This window comes from Coptis chinensis, chromosome 4 (assembly GCF_015680905.1).
Source record: "Coptis chinensis isolate HL-2020 chromosome 4, ASM1568090v1, whole genome shotgun sequence".
NCBI classification, from domain to species: Eukaryota; Viridiplantae; Streptophyta; class Magnoliopsida; order Ranunculales; family Ranunculaceae; genus Coptis; species Coptis chinensis.
This window is the reverse complement of record NC_141459.1, coordinates 53204408-53219523: the sequence shown is the minus strand read 5'-3', so window position 1 is coordinate 53219523 and position 15116 is coordinate 53204408. Positions and strand designations below refer to the sequence as shown.

Below are 15116 nucleotides of genomic sequence, written 5' to 3'. Positions count from 1 at the left end.
GTAGCTATCATGGGTTGGCTTTGGGAGCTATTAGAGATGGATTTCTCACTATTTTAGACTGTCCATAACTATACTGCTTAAGGTAAGTAATTTCTTACTTACAATTCTTACTTTAGATAGATGAATACTTAATAGAGGTATACCAAACCAATTAATTTATTTGGATGTAGTAAGGGATGGTTTTAGGTATTTCGAGTTAGTCTTTATGATAGTTTAATTGATTTCTATTCTACATGCTCATTGATTTTGGGTATTTCACTAACCTTGTTACCTATTGTTCTTATATAAATGGTTCAGTGAATGTTTCCCTTGTGTATGATATGACGAAAGGTTGATACGCCATCAGAAGTGATATTTGGGTATTGATATATCTTAGTGTGATGTTACGTGTAATGAAAGAATTATGGTAGATGATTTAATGGATGGAATTGGTTCCTTATCCTGGATATATTGGCTATCTATCTAATAAGATAGGGTTTTTTTCCCCACTAAAAGACAAAATTATAATAAAAGACGGTCCAGATCTATTTGAGGAAAATCTAACGGTAGAGATGCGGGTTTCATTTTAACGATACCATTTGGCTGAGAACAAAGGCTGTGAGCGTCCAGTATACAGTTTTGATTATGGGCTACCATTTGCAACATCAAAGGAAGAGTTTTGTGTTGTTTGGTACGATTCCCTTACTCCCAAACAAGGAGAAACTTGGTTACGCATTGACTGCATGCAATTTCAAGTTAAAAGACCAACTGATGAGGAAAGTGGTGTACTTTTGAACCATGCTTGCAAGAGCCATCCAGCTTTTACCGTTGAAGGAAGTTGCATTTATCAAATTGCCAGTGTGTAATCTATCACTTTCTTCCATTTCATTCTTCTCTCATAGGCACACAGAACACAATCAATCATTTATCAAAATTGGTTGACAATCCAGTATGATGTTCAACTATATACAGTATTTGGGGGATAAAGGTTGTTTTTGTCCCTTTAAGGTTGTATTAGAGCTTACAATATTTATCTGAAAAGGGACGATGCACATTTCATTTTTTTAATTTCGAGCTTATTAAAGTTTCGCTCATTTAAGCTATTCAAACACAAACGAAAGTAAGCCAAAGGTTCTCCAAAAAAAAAAAAAAAAAGTAAGCCAACAACACAAATCCTCACCATCCTCAAAGTTTTCGCTACTCTACTCAGATCAATACATTGTTTTCAAAGCTCTGCCTTGAAAAAAGATTAATAGATTGAGGATCAAAATAATTTGAAATATAATTATTTTGGCATTTTAGAGGTACGATTACAATCTCTATTTGAGTATCTATCTATTGAATATCATTTTTAATGGTTTTAGATCTGATTTGATATTGGAAATTTGGATTGGATTGTAATTTAGCTTGGTTTTTGTTGTTTAATGTTTGATTGGTTGGATTAAAATGAGCTGGTTGCTATTTCGTTGTTAGATTTGGGTGTTTTGATGTTATTTATTTGAAAATGGTTGAAATTTTACATCTTTAGGTGTTTTGTTTGAATTATTGTTGTATTATTTGGTTGTTTTGTTTGGATCTTTGCATTGGTATTAAGAAGAATGTTCTACTGTATCTGAGATTTGTTAACTTGAGATTGTTTTTCTTAGTGTTAGTTGATACATTGTATTGCTTGCATATTGTGATTTGTTAAGTGATTGTTTTGATTCATGGTGCGCTGATTTTAATTGTAAGAATGGCTTCTGCTTGGTTTTTCAGGCCTTTGTTTCCATCAGGTCGCGGGTTCGACCCCAAGAAACTTTAGTTTTAGGTGTTTTGATAAATAATCAGGTCACTCTCGCCTACCGCAACTTCACTCCTCTCAGAGTTCAATACCCATCTTCTTGCTTGAGGTATCTACTCACAGTTCAATTTCATAAATTTCTAAATTCGTTTGATTCTAATTGATAGGGTATTCTAATTGATTCTTCGTATAGATTTGTAGTGTATTCTAATTGATTCTCCGTATAGATTTGTAGTGTATGTGAATTCACGTTGCTAAATTCTATTTCATCTTTTTCTCCATTCCGGTTTAAATATAATGCATGATTTTAAATTTGATAAGATTCTTCAATTCCGTAAGTTTGCTATTTATTTCGAGTTTTTATGTCTTCCTTAACTTCTTCATACTATTCTATTTACGTCGAATTTAATCTTTCGAATAATTTGCATTTAATTATATAACTGTATCTCAATGCTTTTTAATTAGGTATCCAATAATTTACTACTTTGAGTCTTCACTGTGCTCTTTGATTAGAGCTCCATTTTGATTATTTAACTTTGCATGTTTCCAAATTTTTGCGAATTGATGCTTCCTAGGCAATCATGGTTAAAGAGCGCATGGAAGAGAGAGGAAGGGAATCGTTAGTTCACCCAGTCAATTCCATAGCACGTCATCCTATTGAACCTCCCAATCTGGTATATGTGCCTCCACATCGAAGAAATGTTGTGTCTCCTAATTTGGTATATGTGCCTCCTAATCTAAGATCAACTGTGACTCTCAATATTTTATTTGTTGTGCCTCCTAATCGAAGATCTAATGCGGCTCCGAATAGATTATCTGTTGTTGTGCCTCCTAATCGAAGATCTAATGCGGGTTCTAATAGATTATCTCCCGTGGCTCTTAATAGGTTATCTGTTGTGCCTCCTAATCGAAGCTCTCCTGCGGCTCTTAATAGGTTATCTGTTGTACCTTATAATCGACGATCTCCCGCGGCTCCTAATGTGTTATCTGCTATTTCTCATAATCGAAGATCTACTGCGCCTCCCAATCTCTTATCTATTGTGCCTCCCAGTCAAAGCTCTATTGCACCTCCTAATCGGAGATCTATTGCACAACGTCTTCGAAGAGAAAAAGATATCGATCAAAGGACTATAGCACAACAAAATCGGAGACGGAGGGAAAAAGACGTTATGTCTAATTACATATCAGATTCCTTTAAAAAGACGAGGTCAACGTACGAAGTTGGGTCCTCTTCATCTATCACGGAAGATGTCACAATGCAAAGTTGTGAGGATAACACTATGTAAGTCAAGTGCTTAAATTCTCACTCTTTTGTTAAGTTTCAACATACCATAAAACGTGATATATCATAGGTCTATTTTTGCAGTGATCATGATATGACTGGATTTGATGAAAGTGAAGAAGAAATTCTTAATCCTCATAGAGGCCATGTGCTTCCTATTCCAAATCACCGCCACTTTCTGGGAAAGATGGATGTTCTTTGTCCATTTTGTTCGACCCTTCATTGGAAAGATGAACAGTTATCAAAATCAAGGCGCAACCGACCTTTATTTGGAACTTGCTATTTACAAGGAAAAGTTAAGCTATCGTTTCTTTCTCCATTGCCTCCGGCACTTAAATCTTTATTCGAAGGATCTAATAAATGTGCAAGATTATTCCGTGAGCAGATTCGGCAATACAATGTGTGTAATGCCTTTACCAATCTTGGTTGTAAATTTAACGATCGTGTGTTACATGGACGTGGTCCTACCTCATTCACTGTTCATGGGGAGTTGCGGCACCAAATTGGTTCATTGTTGCCTGATCCGGGGATGGAACCTAAGTTTTCACAACTTTATATTTATGATCCCCTAGCTGCTTTGGATCACCGCCACAATCGCAATCCGAATTTGTCAAGGGAAGTGTTGAAAACTATACAAGAAACTCTTCTGCAGACCCACAAGTTTTGTGATATCTATAAGCAAGCATTTGAGGTTTTAACTGAAAATGCTTCTGAGAATAACAATGTTCCGGTCCATCTACACTATGATCCGCGTTCGGATAGACGAAGGTACAATCTTCCAACAACTGATGAGATCGCAGTGATATTGCCTGGAGATGGGAGTAAGGTTGATGCCATGCGTGATATTGTACTTTGCTTGAGAGGAGGGCATAAGTTGGAACGGATAAGCGAATGTCATCCCGCTTATTTGCCTTTGCATTATGTTCTTCTGTTTCCTTATGGAGATTTGGGTTGGTCACCTGATTTGAAGTTGTGGGATGTCAAGAGAAATGATCCAAGCAATGCAAGACTCACCCAATTATTGTATTATGCCTACCGTTTGTTTGAACGATCCACGGAGTACTCATCTATCTTGCTGGGGTGTAAATTGTTGCATGAATTTTTGGTTGATGCTTGGGCTGCATATGAACAGAACCGGCTGCGATACATTAGACTAAATCAAGACACCATCCATTCGGATGTGTACAAGTGCTTGACAGATGTTGCACTTGAGGGATTAAGTCCTGATCAAATTGGCCAACGGTTCATTTTGCCTTCCTCACATGTTGGAAGTCCAAGGCACATGTACGAGATTTTTTCAGGATTCAATGGCTATCACTCGGCACTATAAGCACCCAGATAATTTTTTTACGGTGACTGCAAACCCTAATTGGCAGGAAATTAAAGATGCGCTCAAGGAACACCAAACTTCGACACTTCAGCATGAAATAGTTGCACGGGTATTTGAGCTGAAACGAAAAGCAATTATGAAAGAAATTTTGAATAATGATATCTTCGGTCGGGTGGTTGCATATGTTTATACCATTGAATTTCAAAAGCGCGCACTACAACAAACTAGTTCTTTAGCGACAAAAGTTTTAGCGACGCTGGAAAAACGTAGGTAATGATTCCCTTTGGCGACGTTTACAAACGTCACAAGTAAACTTTAGTCACGGTGTTTAAAACCAATATTTGGCAACGTTTTTAATGTCGCCAAAAGTCATAATCCAAATTCTGTAAAATAATAAAGTTGAGAGTTAATTTTTGGCGACGTAATGAGCGTTGGCAAAATCTTTTGACATAAAGCGACATTTAAAAACGTCATCATTGGTGTGGTTTTTACACAACATTGCGAATCTTATGGCTTTTGGGACCAAAATTTCGTCGTTAAAACTTTGCCACCCCATTGCAAAAAAAAAAATTAGATTTTGCCGCCTGGGTTTTTGTATCTCCCGCCCTCATTCTGTTTTGGCAGTATAAAGAAATAATTTGAATCAAAAAAGAAAAGGGAAAAATAGTATACCCGGCCGCAAAAAAATAGGAAAAATAAAATAAAGAAAAAGAGTTAAAAACTAAGGAAACAAACCACCACCGTCTCTCCTCTCTCACCGTCATCTCTCCAAGCAAGGAAACAAGACCGTCACTCCAACGAAGTCTCTCAAAGCAACTCGTTATTCTCTCTTTCTAGCTAGTCTCGCTCACTTATGAGTTTTCCCCACCATTAAATCTAGAATATTTTAAATTTAGAATTGTCTGGGCCTGGGGTAACTAATATTCTCTTTACTCCATCTCTATTTAAAAGCTTTCATTGTCTGATTTAATTGACTGTGTTTTCTAGATATCGTTGTCGATAAATGTCGGAACCATACCATGGATCTCTGTGAGTTATTCGTTTTATTTTATTTTTTTACTAAAATTTATTATATGTTTGTGGAATTTTTTTTGTTTGATTTAGTTTTGAACTCCAATCATCGGATGTTTTAGCACAGTGGATTTGTAGTAGTGAGAAGGAAGACATTTATTTAAAGGATGTCAAAGTTGGTGTGAAACAAAGATGACATTACGCACCAGGTGTTCCAATAATTCTAGTTGGAACAAAACTTGGTAAGACTTCTTCTTATTTTCAATGCCATTACATGTGTTTATTTCTACTTTTTCAATTTGTTTCCCGTCCCATTTATTTGATTTTCTGTTATATGGTGCTTTAGACCTGTTTGGTTCTAGTCAATTACTGAGATTGCACCAGTCCCGTTTTTATCCTTGTGTATTTTAAGTTGCTTTACATGTTCTGATGTTTCTTTATTGTACTCGATTCATAAGATAGTTTGTTATTTGAATCTCGATTATGCTTTATAATTTTGGTTCTTAATTTATTGCTAATTCTTTTACTACTTTCTAGTGTTAGAAAGTGATTAGAGATTTACAGATGGGACCCTATAATCTTTTTTCTATGTTAAAAAAATTATAGTTCTGTTCCAAATAGTTGAATATCGCTGGTTTTCACTCGGAGAATAGATCAGCAAAAGCAACAAATTGCAGTTTCTTATGCTTTGGGCATATGATCCAAGTTTTAGTTGGCCAAACTAAGAGCCTTGCATTATCATTACTACAGCTTACATATATATACCACTGACTATATCTCCCTGCTTTAAACGTAAAATGAATTTGAATGGATTTTTTCCAACAATTGATCAAGATTTCTAAAAGCTTCATTATTCGTAATTCTGCTTAGGTTTATCAATTGTAATTTCTTCATGTGTTGTAAATGGGTTAATAATTACAACATGGTGTTATCTATCTTATGAGAGTAGCTGGGAATTCCTAGATTTGTAGATTGAATTTGCAGATCGAGTTTTAGTATAATTAGATGTTGTGCTGCATTGGAATATAGGGAATGCCATTTTCTGAGATTGCCCTTTAGGTTGTGAAGACTTTAATCTCTATCGTTTAAGATTTTGTTTTGGTCTGAATGTGAAGAATTCTATATTGTGAAGCAACATTATGTGAAATATCCTATTATTTTAACCTTAGTATATTGTTTACAAGCAAGCATGTCTTTTATTTTAGCTTAATAACTAGACATTCTTGCTCTTCATTGAAGTTTATCCTTGTATTCATTTGAAACTTCTTTCCTGATATCCTTAATAATGGACATAACAAATTAGATCAAGTCTTGATTATTTGACAAGTAAGATCAATTTTTATAGTGACCGGCCTCCTCTAATTATGCTTGTAGATTTTCGGGATGATAAGAAGTTCTTTGATGACCACCCTGGTGCGGTACCTATAACTACAGCTCAGGTAATGCCTACGAATACACCCATTACTTTTTCTCATATATTTTACAAGTTCTTAATTAACAGCCTTTTTCTGTTTATTAAGGGAGAAGAACTGAAAAAACTCATTGGAGCTCTTGCCTACATTGAGTGCAGCTCAAAAACACAGCAGGTATATATCCCCCCCCCGTTGCGATTATATTTCATTTCATGTAAGTATATGCTAGTACTTTTATCTTTGACGGCACTCCGACAAAATATTGTTGCAAAATGTGAAGGCCATATATGATGAGTGGTTGTGAACTTGGAACGAGATTGATTCAATAACCTGAGCTGGTTTTATTCAAGGAGAGGTTATTTTAAGTTTATAGTAAGTCGTATTTCAAAGGGATTAATTGCCATTCCATTATCGTATTCTATTATGTGGACCGCACCTACACTAACATTAGTTGTAGAAGTTGTGGGTTTCAGGGCATTGCCATAAATTGTATCACATCTTGGTTGACTGCAAGAGATAATATGTTGGAGATTGGTCATTTATCCTTTTTGTTATGGAGTGTGTTATTTCCCCACTATGGACAATCTAGTGAAGGGAATTAGTTTAGTTTATCTTGGTTTTAGCTTTTTGCACTCAATTTTTTATGTATAAAACTTATTCAAGGTATTTGATAGTTGAGCACTGCTAGTCTTCTTCAATAGAAGAGGAGGTTGAGGTGGATGGATGTTTGTATTTACGTTTCTGTTGTTCCTGCTATGTAGGAACAATATGAAGAAATCCATTAATCATTGAAATTGAAAATTGTGTCACCTGGTATGGAAGTTGTGTCACCAAAAGTGTACCTTGTTGCTATTTTTTTTACACTGTCAATTAAACCATTGATCAAAAAGTATAGATATGCAGGTTGGTAACTGACATACTCTCATAAGTATGGCCTGGAATAGCTGGATAGACTGGAAGTTGATAAGTGTGGCACAAGGACAGATTAATTTTTTATTACCCGTCTTAGATGAGAAAGGGCTTAGTCCTAGCTCCTCCAGGATGGCTTAAGCAAATTTTGGTGTCTAACACATTGTGCCGACTACTCATCAAATACTAGCACCCAATGCAGTGGGTTCTCAGGTGCAGAATATGCAATTCGACCGGGGCATCGAATGTCAAGCTAATCAAGCTAGTGTGACAAGTGACGAGTGTACCGTTGCTTGGGGTATGCATCTTTTCTTCTTATAATCTATGGGAATTGTTTATTCGTGTCGTTATTTTCAAAAAAATTTTAACTCAATTACTTGCTCTGATTTGCTAAGAGTATTCATTGTTTACTATTTTCATTTCCTTTCCTGATGATTTACTCAACTATTGGGGGTGGAAATCTTCTTTCAGAAATATGTTATGCAGCAAGCTTTCAACACAATGATGGGGCAAATGCCTTTAGAAAATAACCCCTTTAGTAACACGCGTGCCTTCTCTCAAGGAACCACTTTCCCATATACAAACCCCACTATGTCACCCCCGACAACTTTTCAAGTCTCAGAGCTCCTCGCAACTAAAGTAGAGGCAAAGACTCAAAGAATCGATGTCCACACCAAGACAGAAATAAAAGAGGAATCAAAGAGATATGGTATAGTTTGGAGTCCCATTTTTCAAATATGTTTCCTTTCATCAGGATTTCTAAATAAGCTTTCTCATGCAGCTTTTGTAGATGTTTCTCCATAAGAAATGGTGCAAAAAGAACCCTTTAAAAGTCTTGATGAATTTAAGGAGACAAGTCCACCGAAAGATGATCACATAGCAGAGGAAGTGAGTCCTTGTCACTCTTGGCATTGAGTTAGGGAGGTTTAATTTTTTTCGAATGTGTAGGGTAATTGTTTCGAAATTGTTTATCAAGGTTTATCTTAGTAGTGCTGCATCATATCTGGTGGCCTATCTTAGTTGAATTCTTGCTTTCTTAGTTGTGTTCACTGGATTTTAATTTTGACGTAACGAAACTATTATATTTTTGGTTTCACATTTTTTTTTGGGTGATCTAATGGATAACATCTTAATGTGCAGATAATCTTATGTCAAAAGAGAAGTGGTATTATTTTTTGTGAAGAAATGGTGATAAGGAATTGCAAGAGGCTTTCGATGAATCTAAATTCTATTGGTTAATTTTTTTATTTTTTTGTGAAAACGGTTTCATTCACAACTTACTTGAGGGATGTTTAGAATTGTGTTTGTTTAAGTTAATACTTTTATTAAGATGACTTTAGAAAAAAAAATATTGAAAGGGGATGATGTAACTCTCTTTTGTTTCTAATTGAGTGAATTTATTTATTGAAATTTTGTTGTGTATTACATATTATTAAATAATTGATGTTCTACAGATATTAATGATAAAAATAGTCTTTTGTGACTCATATAGTGTGGGAACATGATCACAACTAACTGATTTTTTTTACTCAAGCTACGATCAAAACGTCGCTTATAACACTAATTTTTTTAATTCATTTTACCTTTCTCGACGATAGAAACATCAATAAAAACACATAAAATTCAAATATTTTAGATCTTTAGCCACGATAATAATGTCGCTTATATAGCCAAAGTTTCAAATTACTAATATCTCTAGTGACGATAAAAATATCGCTAATAAGATATTTGTTTTTTTTTTTAATTTTTGGACTTATAGTGATGATTAAAACGTCGCTAATAACACCAAAATTTTCCGATCTTTATCGACGTTAAAAACGTTGCTAGTAATGCCTTATTACCGACGATTTTAAAAACGTCGCCAAAAGTTCATCTTTTGCGATATTACTACATTGAGAATACCAAAATGAATTAGCGACGAAATTAGAGAAATAGCGATAGTAATAATCGTTGGTAAATATTTGCTATTTGGCGACGTTAAAATATCGTGGCTATATATCATTACTGACTATAGCATTAGCGACGTTGCCCCGACACTCCAAAAAGTGTCGCCAAATGGTATTAGCGACGTTTCTACGATTTTTAGCGACATTTTTTTTTGTCGCCAAAGACCCTGTTTCTTGTAGTGGCGGTCTTCCACACATGCATTACCTTTTATTTCTTGCGCATGATGACAAGATCCGAAATAGTGAGCAAGTTGATAAATTTGTATGTGCTGAATTCCCAGACCCCAACACCCACCCTGCATTATTTGAAACAGTGAAGAAGTGCATGGTTCATGGCCCTTGTGGTGATCGAGATCCGAGTGCTTCATGTATGGAAAATGGTTGATGCACTAAAGGCTATCCAAAAGAGTTTGTGGAGGAAACAATTATGATAAAAAAGGGTACTCCATTTACCGGCTAAGCATTAATCGGCAAGAAATATTTTGTGAAGAGGAAGAATAAAATTTAAAGTTGATAATGGATATGTTGTTCCCTACAATGCATATCTGTCTGAAATGTTTGATTGCCATATCAATGTTGAAGTTTTTGCATCGTGTCAAGCTATTAAATATATTAACAAGTACATCTACAAAGGTTATGACAAAGCAACAGTGGTGGCGGCAGGAACAAATGATAAGATTCAGCAATATATCGATGCAAGGTACATTGGACCAACAGAAGCTGCATGACATCTATTTCAGAATCCAATGCATAAAGAGTTTCCAAGTGTCCAACGATTGGCGCTTCATTTGGAAGGTATGCATAGGGTTGTTTTCAATAGCAAAGATCCCATGGATGCAATTCTAGCCCGAGCCAGAGACCAAACTTCAACACTGACAGCTTTTCTTTAAGCGTTGTGCTGAAGATCCAGATGCACACGCATATACCTATCAAGAGTTTCCACGACACTATGTTTTCTACAAAGACTCTCAAGAGTGGACTCCTAAGACTCAGGGACCTTCCATTGGTAGGATGTATTTTGCAAGCCCCAATGCCGGGGAGCGGTTTTATCTACGCTTGCTACTTACTGTTGTAAAAGGGCCTACCTCCTTTGCATATCTTTATAAAGTCGGTGATACCGTGTACAACACATACAAAGAAGCATGTATGTATTGCCCGTAGGCTATTGGAAGCTGATGATGAGTGGATACAATGCCTAGAAGAGGCGGTGATAATGAAAACTGGATATCAACTGCGGAGGTTGTTTTGTGTAATTCTTTTAGAGTGTCATCCGTTACGACCAGATCTACTTTGGAGCAAATTTGCATCAAGTATATGTGATGATCTTGGACACTTGCTTCGAACAAAACACGACATCCCAGATCCAACTGATAAGCAAATAACAGATTACGACTTATATTTGGTGGAGCAAGTCCTTTTAGAATCTGGAAAGACATTGGAAAATTTCCCGCCCATGCCAAAGCCAAAAGAGGATTGGAGCAAAATTGTTGGCAATAGGCTCATTTGGGAGCAACGCCAACTTCAGCATGAAGGCATATGAGAAGAGGCTGCAGTTGATGTGAGTCGTCTTAATGACGAACAACTTCATGCTTACATCGGCCGCGGATCGATTCAAGATTTGGTGACAAGGGCAAACTTTTCTTTTTTGAATGGAGCAAACTGGTACAGGGAAAACTTTTTTGTATAATACAATTGCAAAGGCCTGCCGCAGCATGGGTCTTATTGTCATCATGGTGGCATAATTAGGAATTGCATCTCTGTTATTGTCTGGTGGACGCACTGCTCATTCTACATTTAAAATTCCAATTGATGTGATGGATACCACTTTTTGTGGCTTCACTAAACATTCTGACCTTGCTGACCTATTTAAAGAAACAAAACTAATTGTTTGGGACGAGGTGCCCATGCAACATAGATACCGTGTTGAGGCTGTGGATAGAACACTTCAAGATATTTGTGAAAACAAGAAGATATTTGGTGGTATCACTACAGTTCTTGGTGGTGATTTTTGACAAACACTGCCTGTTATACCGTTAGGCCAGAGAGAGCAATTTGTTGGTGCATCACTACGGCGCTCTTTTCTTTGGAGTTATTTAGAAGTTTTTCACTTGGTAGAGAACATGCGGCTTGAAATGGCAGAGTCCGAGAATGTCGAATTCGCCAATTTTTTGTTGGAGGTGTGCTACTAATGCCTTCTAATTAGAATATTTTTTTCTCCATTAGTTCCATATATAAATGAACTATTTTAGAAACTAATAAATTCATTTTTTGCTTTGATTTATTTAGATTGGTTCGAATCCCAAAGAATGCGTACAATTGCCGAATGGAATACGCAAGTGTACCAATATCCAATAACTCATCTTCTCTGTCTATCCCCAATTGGATGTTATGGACACACCGTCTCCAAATTTCTTAACCGATCGTGACTTTCTTGCTGCCCGTAATGATGATGTGAGTGCAATTAATGAGGTTGCAATCGAATTTGTTTCCCCGGTGAAGCGCTTTGAGTATTTGTTGCAGATAAAATCATCGAAGATGATATTGATAATCCAAGTGGGGCTCACTATCCCACCGAAGTTTCAACTCCCTCGACCCTTCTAGCTTACCACCTTCAATCTCAAGTTAAAACCCGGATGCCCTATAATGTTGCTTCTCAGAACATAGCACCTAAAGATGGCCTTTGCAATGGGACACCTAATTTATGGTGCTTCAATGTGCGAGTAAAGTCCTTCAAGCCAAAATTTTGACCGAGAGAAAGCCGGAAATCCGACTCATCCCAATAATATCTCCGCTCCCTCAAATTCAGAGTTGCCTTTCAAACTATCAAGACGACAATTCCCTGCTCGACTAGCTTATGCCATGACAATTAATAAGTCGCAAGGCGGTCCGAAATATGTTGGCATTGATTTGAGAACACCGGTTTTCAGTCATGGGCAACTTTATGTGGCCATGTCCAGATGTACTTCTTCAAAAAGAATATCCGTTTTTCTTCCACCTAATGCAAGAAATTGTACTACAAATGTCGTATACCCAGAAGTCCTTCTCTAAGGACATCCATACCAATGAGAAAAGGCAAGTGATAAATTAAAGAATGTTACTTTTATTGGTTTAGAAATTAAAGAATATGTTGTATCCATATATATGCTATGTAAGTTTTTATGATAGTTTTTTTTTTTTTTTTTTTTTTTTTTTTTTTTTTTTTTTATGATAGCGTGGATACTTAAAAATAAGAATAGAGATTATTTTATTTTGAGAACCATCTCTTTTGTAAACAATATGCTAAATATATCAAGTCTAAAAAAATCATGTGTATGTGGTTTGTTTGTAGGTACCAAGTTAAATTGCCATAATTTTTCAGCGACATGATTGTAGTCTTTGCTCCATGGCACATTTATCCATATGGTAGCAGAATGGTGTGAACAGTATGCATAGAGGGGAGAATGAGAGAAATGAGGAACTCGTTAAGTGGGCGTGGAGTATTTATTTTATTTTATTTTTTCCTTTCGTTACTAGAATTAGCCCCAGGTGAAAAATTATGCAAAGTCTTCTTTAATGTTTAATGAGTTGTCTTTTAGTTTTAGAAGTAATTTGTGTTATGTATAAATATGAAGTTATATATTTTGGTATGGTTGATCTATGAGAATTGTATTGTTTGATTTTCAGGTTATGACAGAATTTAGGTTTTTGAAATGTTGAAAATACAAAGGAGACTCTGCTGGATTTTTTATTTAAAAAAAAAATGATGATGCTCTTAATTGAAGACTCTCTCCCTTTATTTTCATCATTCTCATTCTTATATGTATTGAATTAATGAATGTGTAAGGGTATGTATAATAAGTTGGTTTGTGAGAAATGAAATGCATAGAATTGCAATAATTAAACTCACTTGAGTATGCGTATGAAATGATTATGAAGTATAAAACTGTTGGAAATGGTTATATCATCGATCCAATGCTACCATAGAGATGGTCTCTCTTGGGGTGTTGTTCAAAAGCAATGTGTCTAGAGTGCCGACTGGCACGGGCATTCACTAGTATGAATATATGATAAGGTTATATGGTAAAATGTGATTATGGTATATATGGTTTTGGTGGGAGGTACTTGTGTGTGCGCCTGCGGGGTCGTACCTCTCAACTTTCAGGGGGGAAGAGGACCGGTTGTGAGGCCATAAGGCGCAAGTGACCCCTGAAAGCTTTGTAATATTTTCAGGAGGGTGTATATTATTGTTTGCCACTTGCGAGGTCATAGGGCATTACCTCATTGAAGGTTGCAAGTGTGGTCCCTGAAAATATCTAGTAAAATATATATAATTTAGTATGTGTGGATGATGGGTTTAATTTTATTGGATTGTGGTTATTTACTTGAAGTTATGTTATTGTTTGTTGAGGTTTGATAGTGTTATATACTAAAAGCATTACTTTTGTATTAACTCTAATTCTTTATATTTTGAATGAGAATCATATGGGAAAATGTTATGCATATTATATATGTTATTAGTTATATGCATGCATCTAATACTTTATGTTGTAGATGATATGGTGTGTGGTGACACACAGAAGATCATATCATCAATACCTTATAAAGTATAAGTAAACGTTCACAACCTAGATGGATTTGGACAAACCATTGGTACGGTTGTAGTATAATCTGGTGTTAGTCTATCTTGACTACATGATTATACTAGTACACTTTGTGTGTATTAAACAGGACCAAGTGAGGTTGTTTCTCTTATACTGACTATATAAGAGAACAAACACCTTTGTTATTATGGATGCTTGTCCTCTTAATCTGGATATAATAACAGGCACTTACGTATATTGTACATTGCTTTAAATCATCAATGAGTGAGATTCATTTGTAAATCAACAAACTCGATTGATTGGGTAATGACATTGTATGTAAGGTGTGCTATTGATTATAGAAGGAATCCGTGACCCGCAGGAAGTCGGGTTGATGATGTCCCCTTGAGGAGCTCATAAGGATTGTCATGTAAACCCTGCAGGTGGATTTAATCCGACATGACAATGAGGTTAAGTGGTACTACTCAAGGACATATATAAGAAGTTGATTAATGTAGTTGTCACTAACTTGACTTAATCAACGGGCATTCGATATCTTAAACACGGGGAGATCAACAACCATATAATATGGAGCCCATAAACGTAACACATAATTTGGGATTAGGGCGGTAGTGCAACAATGACCTTTAGTGGAATAAGCCATTTGTTGACGGACTTGGGCCGTGTTCTGGGCAAACATGGGAAGCCCAAGCCCGTCAGGAGGCCCAACCCTAATTTCTCCTCATGGTCCCTATTGTAGCCTATAAATAGAAACCCTTTTCTCTCTCGGCCGAATTCACTATTCATTGATTGAAAAAGAGAGGCAAAGAAAGAGAGAAAGAAAGGGTTGGTAGATCGTTTCCTACACAACGTCCATTCTAAGGATAGGAATACAACAGAAGATCAAG

At 36.0% G+C, this 15116-nt stretch overlaps 1 long non-coding RNA gene across 1 annotated transcript; it reads left to right on the top strand.

Moving 5' to 3' along the window:
• The first annotated feature begins 5539 nt into the window (after positions 1 to 5539).
• Positions 5540 to 7718, top strand: LOC147503960 (uncharacterized). The gene is made up of 4 exons (XR_015220308.1): positions 5540 to 5624; positions 6757 to 6821; positions 6903 to 6968; positions 7698 to 7718. It is a non-coding gene; the product is annotated as an uncharacterized LOC147503960 (long non-coding RNA).
• Positions 7719 to 15116: the final 7398 nt, after the last annotated feature.